The sequence below is a fragment of the Pelodiscus sinensis genome, chromosome 9 (assembly GCF_049634645.1).
Source record: "Pelodiscus sinensis isolate JC-2024 chromosome 9, ASM4963464v1, whole genome shotgun sequence".
In the NCBI taxonomy this organism is placed as follows: Eukaryota; Metazoa; Chordata; order Testudines; family Trionychidae; genus Pelodiscus; species Pelodiscus sinensis.
The window spans coordinates 56,265,016-56,284,117 of record NC_134719.1 but is presented as its reverse complement, the minus strand read 5'-3'; the positions used below and the strand labels follow the sequence as shown (position 1 = coordinate 56,284,117).

The following is a 19,102-nucleotide window of genomic DNA, read 5'->3' as shown; positions in this document are numbered from 1 at the left end:
GATCACTGGAGCAGTATTTCTTATAAAACCCATAATGACTGATTCACAATTCACAATTGAGAAGTCTATCATACTCAAGAAGTTGCAATACTCATCACCAGTAGTCAAGATCTTATCAAAATCCCGTAATAGGTGTTTACTCAATATCACAGCCCTGCCAAATTATTCTGTAACAGTTCCTATCTCCCACATGACCATTCAGTCTTTTTCCAAATTACCAGGAAAAAAATAGAGGCACTTTGCAGTTTGCTCAGATGCGTAGTGATATCCAAAAGTATCTAAAGGAGTTAAAGGTGCCTCATTACATTTCAATAAAATTTAGGTGCCTAACTGCTTTAGGCTCCCTTTGGAAGTCCTAGCCAACGTGAACAAATCCAAGCTCTGATGGATTAGAGAAGTGTGAATTTCAAAGTGAAGGCCTCTTGACAGAGAATTGCCTGCCAGCAGCAGCTTCCCATTTAAACCAAGGGCTTTAGACTCTCTTGATCACAACTGCAGCAATATCACATGCACAGTAAAGTTTTTCATAGTGGCCCTGAAACCGTGTCACATGCTTCTGTCAAAACCAGAGCCTTGAACTCACAGAAGAGTACTGGCAGCTAGTGATGACCCCAAAGCACTTGTGTAAGCTGCTGTCAGTGTGACAACGCTACAAGGTGTGTTATTAAAAGGTGTCAATGAGAACATGTGAGGTTACATGTTCTCAAACTAGGTTATGCAAGGCAGCAGAGACTTCTAACGGGCTAAATTGGTCACATTGAAGTCTAGGTCAGTAATTCTCAACTAGGGATCTGGGGGTTCCTGGGGGGAGGGGTGGACACAAGCAGACAGACTCACTGGGGCCCAAGGCAGAAAGCAGAAGCCCTACCCAGGGATCTGAACTCTGCCACTGGGGTCTGAAGCTGAAGCCTGAGTAATGTAGCTTCCTAAGGGTCCCTGAGGCATGGGGTTCCAAGCAAATGCCTGCCTTTCTACATATAAACATAAGTCCTGGCTCTTAAATGGAGAAAACCAGTTATTGTGGCACAGGTGCGCCATGACTTTTTTATAGCGTGTTGAGGAAGCCTCAACGTGAAGAAAGAAACAAAAAGATTGAGAACTCCTGGCCTAGGCTTCCCTTAGATTTTGACTCAGTGGGTTTAGCATGTGTTAAAGTCTGCCATGACTCGGATTATAAAACATAAATATTAAAACATGGACCTAAGGCTTTTGCTAGTCAGGGGCTGATTGTAAAAATTGCTGCTTCCTGTTACATGGAAGTCTAGAGTGACTCATTTCTTGTATTGGGCTTTGATCCTGCCACATAGATGTCAATAGGTTTTGTTGTTAACTTCACTGGGAGCAGGATGAAGCCCCTAGTTTTTATTAGTTTTGTATTTCTTCCCAAATACACAACACCTTAGTTTGAGGACAATAGCCATTAAAAGAGATTTGAAACAAACAGTGCAGTTCTCCAGTAGAACTTATCCCATTGCAATATAGGTGCTTGGCGCAGAGCCCCATTCCCAGTGGGGAATATAGGGGTGCATCTACACAGCACCCTTACCTCAAAATAAGCTACGTAATTTGCGCTACATAAATTGTGTAGCTTATTTCGAGGCAATTTTGAAATAGCTTATTTTGAAATTTGACGCTAGTTACACAGCACTTATTTTGAAATAAATCTCTGTTCTGAAATGGCCCTTACTGCTCCTGCAATGAGGTTTACAGGGACGTCAGAATAGCGAGCCCGTTATATTTTGATATAATGGGCTTGCTCTTAAGATGCGGAATAGCTATTTTGGGATACAGGCAGTCCCCGGGTTACGTACAAGATAGGGACTATAGGTTTGTTCTTAAGTTGAATCTGTATGTAAGTCGGAACTGGCGTCCAGATTCAGCCGCTGCTCAAACTGACCGCCAGTTCTGACTTACATACAGAATCAACTTAAGAACCCCAAGTGTCCCCAAGTCAGCTGCTGCTGAAGCTGATCAGCAGCTGATTCCAGGAAGCCCGGGGCAGAGCAACTCTGCCTCGGGCTTCCTGTAGTCAGTGCTGGTCAGTTTCAGCAGCGGCTAAATCAGGACGCCTGGGGCAGAGCAGCTGGGGTGCTGCTGTGTTGCTCCAGTAGCGCCGCTCCTCGGCACTACTGGACCAACCCAGCAGCACCCCAGCTGCTCTGCCCCAGGAGTCCTGATTCAGCCGCTGCTGAAACTGACCAGCAGCGGCTGAATCAGGACCAGAGCAGCTGGGGTGCTGCTGGGTTGGACCAGTAGCGCCCAGAGCAGCGCTGCGGGACCAACCGGCAGCACCCCAGCTGCTCTGCCACAGACGTCCGGAGAAAAGCCTAGTCTGCTGGCTTTGCAAAGCCGCGGGGGGCAGGGGAGGGGGCTCGGGCAGCAGGCCAGCCCGCTGCCCGAGCCCCTCCGGGGCTTTGCTCTGCGTCTTCCTGGTCTGCAGACCAGGGAGATGCAGAGAAAGCCCCAGAGTACACGGGCGGCAGGACCGCGAGGTCCCACAGTCTGTGTACCCTGGGGCAGCCCCGTTCGTAACTGCGGATCCGACATAAGTCGGATCCGCGTAAGTCGGGGACTGCCTGTATCTCTGGTATCCGGAAATAGTGCTTCAGTATAGATGTAGTCTGGTAGACTAAGAATCTTTATGTATGAATTTTGGCCACACCTGTCAACAGTGCAGTTCCAAACACTGAGGGTCTTGCTTTCTCCTTATTCACACTTCCACCAAAGTTAATGGAGTTTTTGCTGTGTCCTTGATATGGAATAAGGACCTTGGAACGTGGCCCAGTGATACTGATCTTTATTCTTATTTAAGCAACAGTTGCAGTGTCATAATTTAAATGAGGATGTTCTATGGGGACTAGTTTGTCCTACTTGGCCCAAGTATTCCAGCAGAATGCCAAATCCAAGGGAGATAATTGAAAAATGTACTTTAACAATTTCAAAGGTAAACAAAAGTTAAACAGAATTTGGGTAAATAGGGACTTTTAGAAAATATCCTTGGCAATCTGTGATTGGCTTTCACTCACACTGCTATCCCTGTCAGCATGCTAAATTTCTGTCCCTTGATTACCACTTTGTGACTGGTTTTGCCAACATATTTGGGTTGAAATACAAATAAGAAAACATCAGAAATATAGAATTATTTAATCCTAATTAATGCAGACTTGTCTGTAACTCATATTAAGTATTCCAGGCTGCTTTCTGTCCTCTAAACACATGGCATTCTCATTGCAGTAAATGAGAGCAGTTTGTGCTTTCAAGGGGATATGCACTATAGTTTTCTGTCAATTTACAAAACACTTTTAAAATTGCAAATTAATAATATTTCAATGGTTTATAATTAATGTGAATGCAACGAGAAGGGTCATAGCGTACAAAACAAACACCCAGTAATTTGCAATCATTTAAATGTAGATAGTGAGACTTGGATGTTAATGCTCCAGTAAGAAGAACCAGTAATCTCATACTTCTGCTCCTGTCTTGTTTATCTAGCAGAAGAGTTTCCCCAAACAGCAGTTTATTGACTTACAGTATATGAGCTACTCTAGCAAGTTTGCCATGTTGTAAAATTTTGTTACATAACATCTTTAGATTTTGCAGTGCAGGGAAAATCTGTGTAAGAAAAAAATCTACAGAGTTTGTGGATTTCTATTGCCTGTCTTCATCATTGTACACTACCAGCTCTCTTATCCAAAGAAGACTAACTTTGATTTTCCTATCGTCCTTGGGGATGGAGGCCAGGATTAATCACTTAAATTGTCAAAATTAGAGCTATCAAGCGATTCAAAATTTTAATTGCGATTAATCGTGTGCAGCTCCCTTTTGAAATGTCATGGCATCTCAATAGGGCATTGCTTCATGGAGCCCAGGATCAGATGGAGTCCCCAGCTGAACTCGGGATCCATGCAACGCTGCCCCTTAAATACGCCGGAGCAGCATTTCAAATGGGGCAGCGCAGCATTAACATCTGTGATTAACACGTTAATTTTTTAAAGCATTAATCCTACCCTGTGTTAATTGCAGGCGTTAACGCAGGTCAGTTGACAGCCCTAGTCAAAATCTTTTCCCAATGTCTGTTTACACAGACCTTTGAACATCATTGTATTTGTGAAAAGGGTCAGCATTTTTTATCATTTTTAAAGGAAAAACATTTTTGTTGAGGTTTACATTAACAATTTGAAAACATAATTAAGATGCTCCCAACTGACTAGATCAGTGGTTTTCAATCTGTGTCTCCCAAACGTTTGGGAGACCGCAGACTATGTGTAAAGGATCCATGAACGGTTGTCATTACCAAAGAACATTGGTTTTCAGTGAGGTGTATGTGTACATCTGAAGGTATGCAGAGGTCTTCCAAGGGATACATCAACTCATCTAGATATTTGCCTAGTTTTACAACAGGCTACATAAAATACACTACTGAAGACAGTACAGACTAAAATTTTGCACTTGTTTATAACTGTTCTATATATTATATACTGAAATGTAAATACAATATTTATATTCTAATTGATTTATTTTATGATTCTATGGTAAAAATGAGAAAATTCTCAATTTTGTAGCATTAGTGAATTGTGACACTTGTATTTTTATGTTTGATTTTATAAGTAAGTAGTTTTTAAGTGACATTAAGGGGTATACAAGACAAATTAGACTGGAAAGGTTGAGACCACCAGCCATAGAACAGTGTTTCCAACTTGTGGTCTGGGGATCGCTGGAGGTCTGCATACTAAGATTTCCAAAGGGATCCACACCTCCATTTGAATTTTTGTAAGGGTCTGCTTATGAAAAAACATTGAAGACCAGTGGATTAGATTTTTAAACTGCGCCTACCTGCAATCTGTGTGGCATTTTAATATTTCTGAGCTATAATTAGTGCTTTTGGAAAAATGTATGTAACCCCCTTTTTCCTCCCCGGGTTACTGGGGAGCAGGTCACACTCACAGGTGTGCCTGGGCGCCTGATGTTTTAACCTAAAAGAGATCCTGAGCACCCCAGTGGTGATGGTGTCTAGCTGGGGAAAGCCCTATCCACCCCCTTGCTGCAGTCCCTTGCTGGCAATGAATGCAAAATGGCGGTGCCTCCACCTGGCTGGCCTTGTACACACACTGGTGTGCTTTGAGAGCCTCCAGGAATATACTCATTCCAACTATAATATGGATCCAAAACAACAACTACAAATCATATACCTCTAATAGAACACTTTAAAATAAACAATCTTTACTTAAATAAACAGGGATTAACAGAATTAGAAATGAATAGCATTAACAAAACATATAACAATAATTGAAGCTTATTCAGTTACCATTTGTAGTAATAGTGACCCCACCCCAGAGTGTGCACATCCCTAGACTCAGTCCCAGACACTTGCTTGCGTTGGGGCGCTGATGTTGCAGCTGTAGTGAAGATTTGGTCCAGGCTAAACAGCAGCTCTGTCCCAGGCAGCACTTTTCCAACAAGGCCCAAAACTTACTGCCTCATGCTGGGCCTAAAGAAAGCAGCCTGCTAACTCCCAGTTTCAATAGGCAACGGTCTGTAGCTGCATCCAACAGCCCCTGGACTGGGTCAATGTCCTTGGCAGCAGCCTGGCTCCCCCTTTGGTTCCACACCCCAAGGCAGAGTCCCAGACTGTTAGGCCTCTTTCTTCAAGCACATGGAGAGAGCCTCCTCTCTCCCCCCAGAGTCCTCCCTTCCTGTTTTGTTCCAAGGGCTCATGGGAATTGTAGTCTGGATTGTAGCACACAGGGTCTTTTCAGAATAAAACAGAGGCCCCTTTAGTAAAGGGACTACATGTAGAGTCAGTTATTCTGTTAATCAAAGCAGATTGATCCATGACGTCTTTCATTCTTCTTGTTTCTGAAATGTGGGGATGCATGAGACAGCAAACGAACCCCCCAAAGCATTTCTCACCATGCATATACACATTACATTTATATTGGGCCTAATCTGCTCATAGTTTTTGTTCTTGTAAAACTATGTTGATTAGGAGATTGATTTTTTTTAAACAATAGATATAGTGATACAGATCCTAGTTTGAATGATGCAGGTATGCAGTTGTGAAGATGAATTATAGCAGAATAGCTAATTCCCCTTCCTTACAGGAATCTATTATATATTTGAGAGAATGTGTCTGTCTGTGTGTTTGTCTGTTTGTTCAAGAACTCCTCCTAAATGGTAAGAGCTAGGGTGAACAGTTTCCTCTGATCATAACTTAAAAGCAAGGTAAGGGTCTGATTGTGCCAGAAAAATGGGATGTGCCTGGAATGGGATTGCTTCCCAGAAAACCATACAGAAAAGAGACAGAATCACCAGGCAAATGAACTGGGCTGGCTGGGGCTGCGTCCTCTCCCCTGGGGTTGCCCTAGCTCTGAGCCTCCCACTCCCTTTAGGAGAGTGAGGGGAAGTACACTTTAGCTGCATTTCTCACTCTGGCTGAGTAGTGCAGGGGACAGGCGAACCTGGACCTGCCCCAGCTGGGGGACATACACCTCCCTCTCCCAACAGAGCCTGCTGGAATTGCAGTGGGTGGCCAGGGAGAGGTGCTTCTCACCAGCCCCAAGCTGCTGTGTGAGAGAGGGCTGGGGTAGTACTCTCTCCCTGGGGCAACCTGCATACTGAACCCCTCATCCAAGCCCGACCCCAGAGCAATGATTCAGATGAAGCATGGACATTTTCATTTAATTTAAAAAAAAAAGTAATTGAGTTAAGAATATAAGCAATGCCAGGTAAATCTTTTAGTAAGCTATATCAGAATAAACACTTTTATACTAAGTATTCACATTAAGGGTTGTAACAATATAGTTGTATCTGTAACAATCATACCTTTAATTAAAATAGCTATATAGATACACGAACTGTGTTTAGACCAAATCTAACAATAACTCAGAGCAAAATTCCATGGTTCATAAGGTACCAAGTCAGGAAAGCATTTACATTTAAACATGTGAAATTCCCTTCAAGTTTAGCACACACTTCAGTGTTGTGTTGGGCCTATATGAGCTAAGCTCTTGCTGACTTCGGTAGGAGTTTTCTTGGATGAGGCCTCTTGGTCCTGAACCACTGAGAACAATGGCAGATTTCTTCAATTTCACCTCACAAGAGGAAAGACCTCACTGTAGCACAGTGTTTCTCAAAGTGGTCCACGGAGCCACTCTGAGAAAGCTGCTAGCAGGCTGCTCTGGATTGTTTACTTACCAGTTCCGCAACCACGGAGTCTCTCAGCTCCCATTGGCTGTGGTTCATCATTTGCAGCCAAGGAGAGCCATGAGAAGCATCATGACCCAGGCCAGAGTGGCCTGGTAGCAGTTTTCTCAGAGTGGGACCGCAGACCACTTTGAGAAACAGTGCTCTAACATTACTTGGCATGGGAAAACCCAGCACGACATTCAACCTACAGTACAAGTGTCTCAGAAATTGCTTCTCTGCAGTTCCTGGAGTAGTCATGCCATAAGTCTCAGTTTAATTATTCTGACCCAGATCTATTAACTAAGATTATAGTATGACCATGTGGCTTACCACTGTAGGGGTAAAGAGAGGTAGAGAGCACCACATTGACTGGGTGTGGGTTACATTAGTGCTAATGTAACATCCACATTTTACATCGTTTTCCAATTTCCTCTAAAAGACAGCATAAAATTCAGTGCCTCAGCTCAGAAATGACCAAGGAATAAAAACCATCAAAAATAGATCATGAATTCCTTTCTGCTTTTAGAAATGATAGGGAAGAGGGAAGTGTACTAGTCCAGTCAACAGACATTAAAAAGGAAGCTTAGGTGGGTGAGAACATTGATTTACATGTAAATAATTTGTAGAAAGATTAGCTAACTGTTCCAATATTACCATGATAAAAAAATAAGAAGTTTGTTCTTGGAGATGAAACAAAGATGTTTAGTTCATGCTGCTCGTATGATCCTTAATATAATGAAATAATGATACATAGCTACCCTGTAGGTGCAAAATACTATAAAAAAGGGTTTAGTAATATGCACAAGACAGCATAATCATCACTTTTTGGTAAAATGGCTCCACCCTGGCTTTAGATTTGTCACGGCAGAGCAGAGAACATTTGTAAATAAATAAAGTTGTAAATAAATACAACTCTGCATAGTAGGAATCAGAGACTTCATGGGATAATACACATGAATGGAAAATTGATATAGAAGGATACAGCTTGCTCAGAAAGGACAGGCAGGGGAAAAAGGGAGAATGTATTGCCTTAGCTATTAAAAATGTAAACATTTTGATGGAGATTGACGAGACAAACTTGTTGAAAGTCTCTGCTAAGAATAAAAGGGATAAAAATAATGATGTTGACAGAAAATGGAATGAAGAAATAACCTTTAATGGGATTCTATTAATGATCCTAATGACCCTAATATTTTACTTAACTAAAAAAATTTGTAGTTTTGTAGGGAAAATTCTGTAGTTAAAAACCGTGCTCAGGGTATTTACAAATACTACAGCAAAGAAATAAGACAAGCTATTTACAGTACTTGGTTGGTCTACTCTAGAAACGTGTCAGCCCAGCTACATTACTCAGAGGTGTGAAAAATTTTAAGCCAACATAAGCCCCAGCATAAACAGTGCCAGGTCAATGGAAGAATTCTTCTGTTAATCCTTGTTACCACCTTTTAGAGAGGTCAATTTACTACTGCTATGGAAGAACCTCTTCTGTCATTGTAATAACTTTCTACACAACATCAGTGCAGCTGCAACTTTGCCATTACAACATTTCTAGTGCAGACATGTCCACGGTGTTTCTAGGGCCAATAGTGACACTATGGCTTGTATTTCTTTTCCTAGCTCTGCAAGAACATTTCACTAAAATACTGTAGCCACATTTTTCAAAGGAACCTCAACCCAGTCTTCAATGTCTTGCACATGTGGTGATTTACATGCACTACCTCTGTGCAAATACCAACATTTGTACTTGAACATGGCACCCAAGGAGATGCTGATGCCCAGGGGGCTTTCCCTAGTGTGTGCCCTATATGCATAAAAATGTTTCTCCTGACATCACACCACAGCATTACAGTGATCTTTGCTTTAAGTGACACCTGTTGATTACCTCTTTGGCCCTGCACGGGGCCTGTTTCTGACCACAACTTAGTCATCTAAGCCATGTCAGCCCACCAGACCCCCTTTCAGAGTAACAAAAAGTCTAAGTATCCTAACCCAGAGTTCTTTTTCACCTCTCCATGGCTACTTTTCACCCCCTTTTCTAGGATCCTCAGCTCCACATTGGACTCAACAGTCATTGAGCTTTTATGCCTCTTCTTTGGCGCTAATATAGGAACCCAGCACCATCTTGTGCACTGGATTCCAGCCCAGGGACCCTGTGTTAAGCAACTAGGTCTGCTTCGCCCACCCAGCCCCAGGGCACTCTGGTTGCCCTGGAGAAGTGGGGTGCAGCAGACTGGGAGGGCAGCATGGTGGGGTGAAGCAGAGAAGGCTGCTGGGCTTCTTCGGCTCCTGCCGTCCATGTGATGAGTGTGGGGAGAAGGTGACCCCTGCTACCGCTGCACCAGACCCCCATAAACCTCTGGGCTGCATTGTTCGGGAGAGGGCTTGGAGAGGAAGCAGAGCAGGGGTGGGCCTTGGGGCAGGAGTGGGGCAGGATTGCTTCCAGCCCTGCACCTGGGGCACTGAAAGAGGATTGCCGTAGGCCCCGCAACCCCCTCAGGCCATCCCTGTGTGCAGGTCAGCCCACCTTTCACTCCAGCACATCCAGTCTTCCCCCATTCATGCACTGTGAACCCTGGACACAGAAAACACCATCTGCAGGATCCAGGACTCTGGGAATGGCTCTATAGAAGTGTCTGAACTTCCTTTCCTCATGAGGAAGTGAGATCTGCATGTAGAGAGGATCCCTGAAATTACCGATCTTGGGCGGGCGGAATAACCTGAGCCTAATAACCAAAATTAGAGACCATGTAATGACATTTTGGCCTGATGTGACCCATTGTTGAGCTACATTCATTCCCAATGCACAAACCAGGCTATCTTAGCACTCTATACAACACAGTATGAATGAAGTCGTTAAAAACCAAAGTGCCAATGTTAATTTCAATTTCATTAGAAAAAGTCAAGAGAAAAGGACAAATCAATTAGCGGGAACGTATTTTCAGGATTTTCAAAAGCTGTTATAAAAATTGTGCATTTACTTTACACAATCCTTTTTAATTACTTTTGCATGGAACAATGAAGTAGGAAAAGCATGTTATTAGAAACAACTTTACTACTGTTTAATGAGTGGTTATTTAGGCTTTTCATTTTTAATTAAGGATCTACTCTTAATTAAATCATCTCTTTCAGCATCTTGTGATGTGGCTATTTCAAAATGTCACTATCACATAAGCAGAATATGCTGTGTTGTCAGTCTGCAATATTTAGATGCCTCTGGGTTAGAGCACTTTTGTAAGAAAAAAAATTATTATGCCATCTAACTATTACCTATCATCAATGATTTATTTGTGAAATTCTTAGAGGGAGGAAGCCATATAGAAATGTCTCAAAGCTGTGGACCAAGGTAAATGATGTGTCATAATATATTTAGCAAACAGTAATGAAAATGACAAAATATATACAGAAAGGAATAGAGGAAATATAGTACTCTGGTGGGCTAGAAAGTTACTCAGAGCCATGGGACAGATAGTGTAGAGGGGTGGGAGGTGAATATTTTTGGCTTTCCCCTCTTAAAAATAAAGCTTTCATGATCACTGTCAAGATGCCTCCTTTTCAACACAAGCTCCGCTATGCATAAATGAGAGGATGCATTTATTCCTCAAATGGCAGCCCTGTGGCTCCCTTGCCAATGCTATCTCAGAAGAAGACAATCTCTCTCTCTCTCTCTCTCTCTCTCTCTCTCCCTTCTTGATGATTCATTCACTGTGCAGACAGAGCTGATCGAGAAGAGACAGGCATGTTTGTAATGCCTGCACTGGGCAATGGCCAGAAGCAGCTCCAGTAGCACAGCTGTGCCTTTGCTGTCTGTTATCCAGGTCAGGCTGTGTGTGCCAGTCAGCCTGTCTTGTCTCTCCATCACAAGCAGTGAGTAAGCAGAGAAAGGCCTGTGTGTCCTATACAGATCCTTCTTAGGGTGTAAACAACTGAGAAACCAGACAGTCTCTTTCCATGCCACCATGAATGTCGGCTGAGCAAAGTGATATCACCTTCCTGACTCTCCTTCCCTTCTAATCCAGGGATCAAACAGAACAGAATCAGGTCACTTTGCTGTTCCAGTGTTTCTCTGGAGGCCCCCAACAATTTCTGCAGAATTTGTAGTCATTTAAAAATCACTAAATCCATAATCCTTTTTGCTGTAAAGAAATGCTTCAAGTGTGAATCGATGCCATTCAGTCTTGTTGGGAAATGCACCATTGCAGGGACAGTAATTAAATTAAATTGCTAATTGCACTGCTTGTGTATGCAGCAACTCAGCTTTTGGAACACCCACTTGGGGATGTCCAAGCTCAGTGCATTCTACACTCTATAATTCTACAAGGAAGCTCAGCACTCTGGCAAGAAACTGGGAGGACTGGTTGTAAGGTACAGCTACCCTGGTGTGACTTCCTGTCTAGACTGCAAGGAATAAACAATATACAGTTGCAGGTGAATATAATCTAATGAGTTTTAATGTGGTGCTGAGTAGTTCCCTGGTAGTGCTAGTGCAGGCCTCAAGTCCTCCTCGCCGGCCAGTGGACACCTACCTCTGGCAAGGCTGGGGGGCGGGGAGGTCTCTATAGATACCCCTCCCCATGTACCCCAGGCCCTTCCTGCTACCTCCGGGTACTTTAAAACCCAGTGGGGACCCCACTACCCAGTGCAGTTGGGCAAGAGTTGTTTCGTGCTGCTAGCTCCATGCCACTGTCAGCATATCCTGGTGGCTGAGGAGAGGTGTGTGCAAAGCCATCGGATCCATAGGGGTAATCTGTGAAACTAACAACTCATTTTGTGAAACTGACTAGGTATCAATGACATCAACTCTCCTGATTTGATCAGGATAAATCAGCCTCCTGATAATGGGGGCTTTTTTCCGGGAAAGCCCGAGCTATGTTGTTAAAGTTATGCCAGATCTGGGAACCTATCAACTGTGATCACTCTGATTTAGTAGATTATACTTTTTTGTTGGTGCACGGTATTAGAAGAATCCCAGTCTTTTTTTTTTTCTTTTTAATTTAAGGAAGACTTTAGGTCTTATGGTTTAAGGAGATAAACTAGAAAATGTTCCCCGAGTTCAGCCAAAGACCTCAAACACCAGATGACAAATAAAAAGATCCCCAAATTTATTTTATCTGTGATTTCAAGAAACCATTCTCTTTTTTAGAGGGGTAGGGGAGCTGATCTGGAATGCTTAGGGTAGACAATACTGTACATGCAAGTTGATAGCGTCCAGGAGCCCAGTCAGAGACTAGGATCCTACAAATGACCTGACACTGAGTCTTCACCCTGACTCCCTCATGTCTTTGTGCTGGGATGCTCCCCTGCTACCATCCACACCCTTGCACTGAAATCCTGCCTCCCCCTGTTAACATCCATGTCCTTGTGCTGGGATCCCCTGCTCCCGGGACCTGGGTAACTGAAAGTGAAACCCACTGGCCCTGCCCCGCTGACTACAGAAGTGTGTCAGCTCAGGTGGCTCCCTGGTCAACACGGTTGCATCAGGGCGGAGGCAGGGCCAGTGGGTTTTGCTTTCTGGTTCGAGCAGCACCTTCTTTGGCCAGGACTATACGGGTGCTGGTGGCCTGGGTGCTGCTGGGAGACGTGTGCCCCCCCCCCACTTCCCTCCCTCCCTGCAGCTCCGAGAGCCTGATTAAATAACTTTTTCAAAATTATTTCTCAGGCTGGATTGGGAAAGTGCTCGAGCCACAGGTGGTCCTGGGTCCAGGAGCCTGAGACCTCTGGTGCACTGAGCATGGACATCAATGCTCCTAGCATATTTACAGCTCTGTCTAGACATAAGGTATTTGATAGCAATTACTTTTTGACTATTGTAGGTGGATCTGTATATCTATAAAAATTCTGTTTAAATCTGAGCATCATGAATTGTTCCCTTTACCTTCATAGAACCTTGACTTTGAAACATAATAGTGCTATTTCCCCATGTAAGTTGTTTATAGAGAATCAATCACTACGCTATGTAAGTGCTGAATATAGAGAAGAGTGGATAAGAACTCTGACTTCCCTTTTCTGCAAATTCATCACTTGGATTTTGCTTGATTTTTTTTTTAAATCTCTATCACACTTGCTATTGCTGGCTGGGTTTAGCAAATGAAAAAGGTGGGCTGTGAAAATGGTTAAATCTGAGTGCAATCACCAAAAGAGCATTTCACGGTGTAGGGCCTCCGACCAGCTATGCCTTGCTTCCAGCTCCTAACAGTCTCACAGGGGACAAATTGAGTACTTCTGTCACTGATGAGAACAGTTGTCTCAGGGAGGAGAGGTTGCAAATGATAAGGGAGTCACTGAAGTAACCGGGTTCAGTCCCATTAAAAGCTTTAAAGACTATGACAAAAACTGTGACTTGGTTCTGGTATCAGATGGGGCAGAGGGCACAGCGTATTCATGTGGTGTATTCTGTAAAGCTTACTCCACTCAGGAAGAGAACAACTAACTGCAAGTAGAAATTTCATCACTAGCTGAGTGCTTTGCAATCTAAGGATTAAAAGCATTGAGAATCATTAATAGTAATTCACTACTGATTATTTTAGTAGCAAAATCCAGTTGACAGTTTCTCCTTCCTCTAATTTGGTATTATCTAGTTATAAAGGCTAGGAAGCATTATTTGTCCATTATTACAATTTTTATATCACAAACATTACCCATATCTTTGTGATGGTAGACATACACATAACCTCCTCCTTCCCCTCTGCTCCTGGAGATGGGGAGGCCTCTTCCCTTCCCCCTGCTCATGGGGCAAGTTGGGGCTGTGCATCCTTTTCCCTCCCCACTGTTCCGGGGATGCTGGGGTGCATGCGTGCTCTTTCCCTCCCAATGGCGGGTCACGCATGTACTTGGTGCACTGCTTCTCCTCCTCCCCTCTCCATGGTGGGGAAGGAGCCTCAGCAGAGTGGGAGGGGCTGTGGGCCTGCTTCCCCCTAGAAACTTCTCAAATCATTTCAAATGTTCTCAAAGGAGAAAGCAAGTAATTTTTGAATAATAGTGAAAAATCTCAAAAAAACCTGAATGGTACTGCAGCACCTTAGAGACTAACAAATATGTAGATAGTATCATGAGCTTTCCTGGGCACAATCCATTTCTTCAGATAGTACTGTGAGGCAGTGTTGTCTTCAAGTGGACATTGTCAAGTCCAAGTCGAGTCTCGAGTCACTACAGTTCAAGTCTCAAGTTGAGTCTCGAGTCCCTAAAGTCACTTTCAAGTCAAGTCCCAAGTCGAATCTCAAGTCTTAATTTAAAAAATGTCACATCTCTTTTGTATAAGCCATCAATATTGGCATTTTCGGACAATTTTTTCACCAAGTCAACTTAACAAAATTAGCAAGGCTCAAGTCGAGTCTCAAGTCACAATGAACCCGAGTCGAGTCTCAAGTCGAGTCACCGAGGCGACTTAAGTCAGACTCAAGTCCAAGTCGTGGGACTTGAGTCAACAACTCTGTTGTGAGGTAACACTTTTTATTTTTATACCTGATTGTGTAAGCAAGTCACTTTTACATAAGATGAAACTTGGGGCTGCACAAGACAAATCAGAGTGCTTAAAGAGGTATAGTCTGGAAAGGCTGAGAGCTACTGTGCTAGGTGCTGTACAGTTATATAAAATCAGGGTGGCCCTTCCTTGAAAAGTTTAGTCAGAGACAAAACAGACAAAGGGTGGGAAGGAAATCACAGGCACAGAGCACTGAAGTGACTTGCCAAGGTCACCCAACAGAGCAAGGAAGAAATCAGTAGGGTTGGAACCATGTTTGTAGTGGGGTGCTGAAAGCCATTGAACAAAACTGTAAACCCTCTATATCCGTGGTCCCCAACACGGTGCCCGCGGGCGCCATAGCGCCTGTGGGGCCATTTGCATGCGCCCGCCAGGTGCTCGGGGCTGGCCTGGCCCCGGGCACATGGCGCGGCGCTTGCGGGGGGAAAGCACCGGCCCCGGCCCCGCGGCGCTTGCAGGGGGGGGCAGGGGGAGAAGCACCGGCCCCAGGCACACGGTGCTTGCGGGGGGGGGGGGGGGGAAGAAGCGCAGGCCCCGGGTGTGTGGCGCTTGCGGTGGGGGGGAAGCGCCAGCCCTGGGCGCGTGGCGCTTGCGGGGGGGGGGGGAAGAAGCACAGGCCCCGGGCGTGTGGCGCTTGCGGGGGGGGGGGGGGGGAAGCGCCAGCCCTGGGCGTGTGGCGCTTGCGGGGGGGGGGGGAAGCGCCAGCCCTGGGCGCGTGGTGCTTGCGGGGGGGGCTGCCCCGGGGCATGCAGCTATGGGGGGGCGCCCCCTGGCGCGCAAGTGTCCCCGCCCCCTGGCGCCCGGCAGGCAAACGGCCACGCCCCCTGGCGCCCGGCAACCTCAAAAGGTTGGGGACCACTGCTCTATATGATGGAGACCACGTCCCAGTCAGGGGATTGCTACTGCAATCCCAGCACCGCAGATGCAGCACCCAGCCTCCCGAGTTTTAAGTCAGCGCCCCGCGGTCACAGTAACTAATCTCTGCAGCCAAGCGCGAGGACGAGGGATGGAAAACGCCGTTTCGTTAGTGAACTGGTTCAGCGTTAAGTTTAACTGATTGAACTGGGCGGGCTCCAGCCCCCCCCCCTCTCACCGCAGTCGGAGCGGGGTGGCCCCCTGGCCGTCGGCAGCAGCTAGTCCTGCCGGCCCTTCGAGGTGCTGACTCCAGCCCGGGGGGAGCCGGCGGCCCTGCAGGGCTGGAGCAGCCAGTGGCCCCAGGCGAGGGGACGCTCCCGGAGGAGCGGTTACCCGCTCCCGTGGCTAGTGCGCGCGGGCGCTGCCCGAACGCTTCCCGCCACCCCAGCGGCTTGGAGCCCCCGAGGCGCCCATCGGCCCCGGCCTCGGGGCGTCCCGCGGGCGCGCCTCCGCCTTTGTTCCAAGCGCAGCGCCCAGGCCCGGCGGGCGGCGAGCCCGGGGGAGCCCGCGCGTTCCCCTCAGCCAGGCCCCCGCCTGCCCGGCTCCTCAGCCCCGCGCTCCCCGCCCGCCCCTCTCTGGCCCGCCCCTTCCCCGCTCGGCCCCGCCCCCTGCTGCCCGGAGAGGCCGCTCCGCTGCCGCCGCCGCCGCCGCCGCCTGGAGCGCCCCGCGGAGCGGTCTCCCGGACTTGGAGCTGCTGGTCTCCTGGCCCGCCCCGCCCGCTGGGACTGGGGGACGCGCCTCGGCCAGAGGCTCGGCGGCCGCTGAGGTGAGTGCTGCCCTGTCTCCCCGCCCCCCGCGCGGGGAGCTGGCCGGGGCGAAGCCTCCCCGGGGGCCTGGAGGGGAGGCCTGCAGGGTGGGGAGCCGGGAGGCGCGTCAGCGGCCGCCGAGTGCCGAGCCGCTGGGGAAGGGGGCAGAGATGCTGCCTCCGCCGCCTCCCGCAGCCCCGCGGAGGCCTGGCCGTAGCATTTGCCGCTGCCCTTTGCGAGCTGAAGCGGTGGATCCCGCCCAGCTCCCCGAGCCGAGTTTCCAGGGCGAGTCTGCTGCTTGCAGGGGCTGGGGGATCCCCCTTGTCTCGTCCCCCCCAAAGGCTGACCCATTCATGTGCTCATTTCTGCGCCTCAGAGATTCCTCTTCTCCTAATGCATTATTCATGTCCCTGCTAGGTAGGCTGGCTGGTTATTGTACGTGGAAGGGATTTCATTGCGCCTCTGCAGTTTGCAAAGTGCCCCGGCTCCAGAGAGAGGATTTAGGGTTCTGGGTGCTCCCCTCCTCTGCATGTTGCTGGTTTTGTGTCGCTTTTACCCTAGATTGCTTTACAACCCATTCTTAAAGATGCTGGCCAGGGTTTGTGTAGCTAAAGTGGACAGTCTGTGGATTTTTCTTAGCTCAAGAGTTAAGACAATGTAAATAATGCTCTGGAGGTTTCTTATCTTCATAAGGAATGGATGTCCAGGGAGGGGCCCTCGGTAATGATTTAAAAAAATTGTTAGTGTTTAACAGAAAATGCATTGCAACATCCAACGGTTGTAATGCAGCCAGTACTTACACCATCACTGATTTAACTGTAGATGTCAGACTGTGCTTACCCTGGTGTGATGTCAGACTCCTCATATGCATTACAATGGTGAGTTTAGCCTTAGCTAAAGATTTTGGAGACAGTTCTCTGTTCATTTGTAGAGTGGGATCAACATGAACAGAAGTCATGCAGCCTCCCCTCCTCCTTGTTTCCCCCCTAGAGCTGATTCTGCTACAGAGGCAGGGAAGGCAGTTCCCTTGGGAGCAACAAAATATTAAGGACACCAGAATAATCAGTAGCTATCTGCATGGGTGACTGCAGACTGGTAGGAGTGGATGTTTGCCTGGAGCAGAGCTAGAGTTGGCCGCCTTTGCTTTAGAGCCCCAACAACACAAACGGGTCACCTACAGAAGAAGTTAGAGCAGTGGTTCTCAGCCCCTGCGCTGCTTGTGGCCCAATCAGCACACTGCTGTCAGCGGTGTGACAAACTCAGGGCCCTACAGGTATTATATATTATGTGGTTGTGGCCCACATAACAGAGTGCTACGTATGTGGCTCATAGTGGTAAATAGATTGAGAACAACTGGGTTAGAACATAGTTGCCTATGTCTGGTCAGTCCTTAGCTTCTCTGCTTGAGGCTGCTGGCAAAGGTGTCAGTGGAAATGATGGCTTTTGTTATGTGAATGTGCATTAGAAACTAGATTGAGGCAAACAGCTGATTTTGTATAGGTCCCTGGTATTGACAAGTGGCTTCTAGTGACCTGGATGTGGACTGGTGGACTAGAGGTAATTAGAGATAACGAGAAGCCCAGAGCACCATAGCCTTGCTTTTGCACTTTTTTATGTTAGGGGATATCAATTTTGTTTCTTGCTTTTGGTGTTTGTTTTAATTAATACTTTATTATAAACCCCAGCCCCTTTTTGTTGCTCTGTCCTGGATTGAACAGCATTTAAACATCGAGTATATCTTGGGAGGTATTTAATGTGTCTTTTTATTTCCAAAAGGCACAGACCTGGATGAAAAGTGTCAGAAATAGCAGTCATGCTCATTCTGGGGTGGGAAAGCTAGAGGAATTATGCTTTGGTACGTTAAAGCTGTAATTTGCAGCTGTGATGTCAAACACATGACTGATACATTTTTAGCTGACATGATGTGTAAATTATGGCTTTTGTTTTAATATGTACAATCATTTATTTTGAAAATCCGTGTTATGTAGTTGACTTAATAGCCCATATTATAGTTGGAACAAGATACAACAGGATGTGCTTTTATTGTGCAATAATGTTCATTGGTTTAAAACATTCTGCTTTATCCTGTGCCTTACAGTGTACACTGGGTGTGAGTTTATTATACAGCATCTGCACATTGTGTCATGTTTTGAACAGTACATAGTTATGAAAGCATTCACCTAGTGCTAAGATTTTGCTTTTGTTCTGCATAATAGCATTATGTGTTGTATAGTTAATATAAAAGAATGGTGTTAATAAAAGTTAGTAACTTCTATACATCTTTCCTGGAGAGGCAGCAGCTTAGTTGTTTAAGTTGAATATAGTTGGTTGTTCAGTCAGACTAACAAGGTTGAAATGATTGTTCAGCTTTAGGTAAACAAATTCAATACAACACAGTAGGTTAGAATGAATATTAATATAGCGGTATGTGCTGTAGTTTAACATGTTTTTAAAAATACTACAAAAACATGTTTAAAAGGACATTGTAGCATATTAAAGATTGTATTTTGAACAAACGTGTATGCCTTTATCATTCTGAAACATTACTGATCATATATATTTTGGTAGCACCAACATTGTGTTGGGTACTCTTCACACTCACAGGTAGAGTTAGCACTCACTCCAAAAGCCCCAATCATGTAAGCTATTGCATGTGAGCAGATCCCTGAATTTGTGTAGAATCTGATTGACTTGACTTCATGTGTGCTGGTGCTGGATCAGGACAGCATCAGGGTGTAAGAAGACACACAGCATACAATGAACGGTGTGATTTGATTTA

The 19,102-nt window shown here is 45.9% G+C and overlaps 1 protein-coding gene and 1 long non-coding RNA gene across 4 annotated transcripts in view; one reads left to right on the top strand and one right to left on the bottom strand.

Annotated features, from left to right (window-relative positions):
* Positions 1-16,032, bottom strand: part of LOC112546916 (uncharacterized) — a 155,552-nt gene extending 139,520 nt beyond the window's left edge. The window contains exon 1 of one of the 2 annotated variants that reach the window (XR_012906032.1): positions 15,756-16,032. This is a non-coding gene — a long non-coding RNA (uncharacterized LOC112546916). Of the gene's footprint in view, positions 1-5,473; positions 5,733-15,755 lie in introns of those variants that run through there. The other variant, XR_003090640.2, reaches the window with a different exon arrangement.
* Positions 16,033-16,198: 166 nt separating this feature from the next.
* The window catches only part of C9H1orf21 (chromosome 9 C1orf21 homolog), a 191,859-nt gene continuing 188,955 nt past the window's right edge, over positions 16,199-19,102 (top strand). Inside the window, exon 1 of one of the 2 annotated variants that reach the window (XM_075936770.1) lies at positions 16,199-16,343. The gene's annotated coding sequence lies outside the window, so the exon portion shown is untranslated. The remainder of the gene's footprint in view (positions 16,344-19,102) is intronic. The other variant, XM_075936771.1, reaches the window with a different exon arrangement.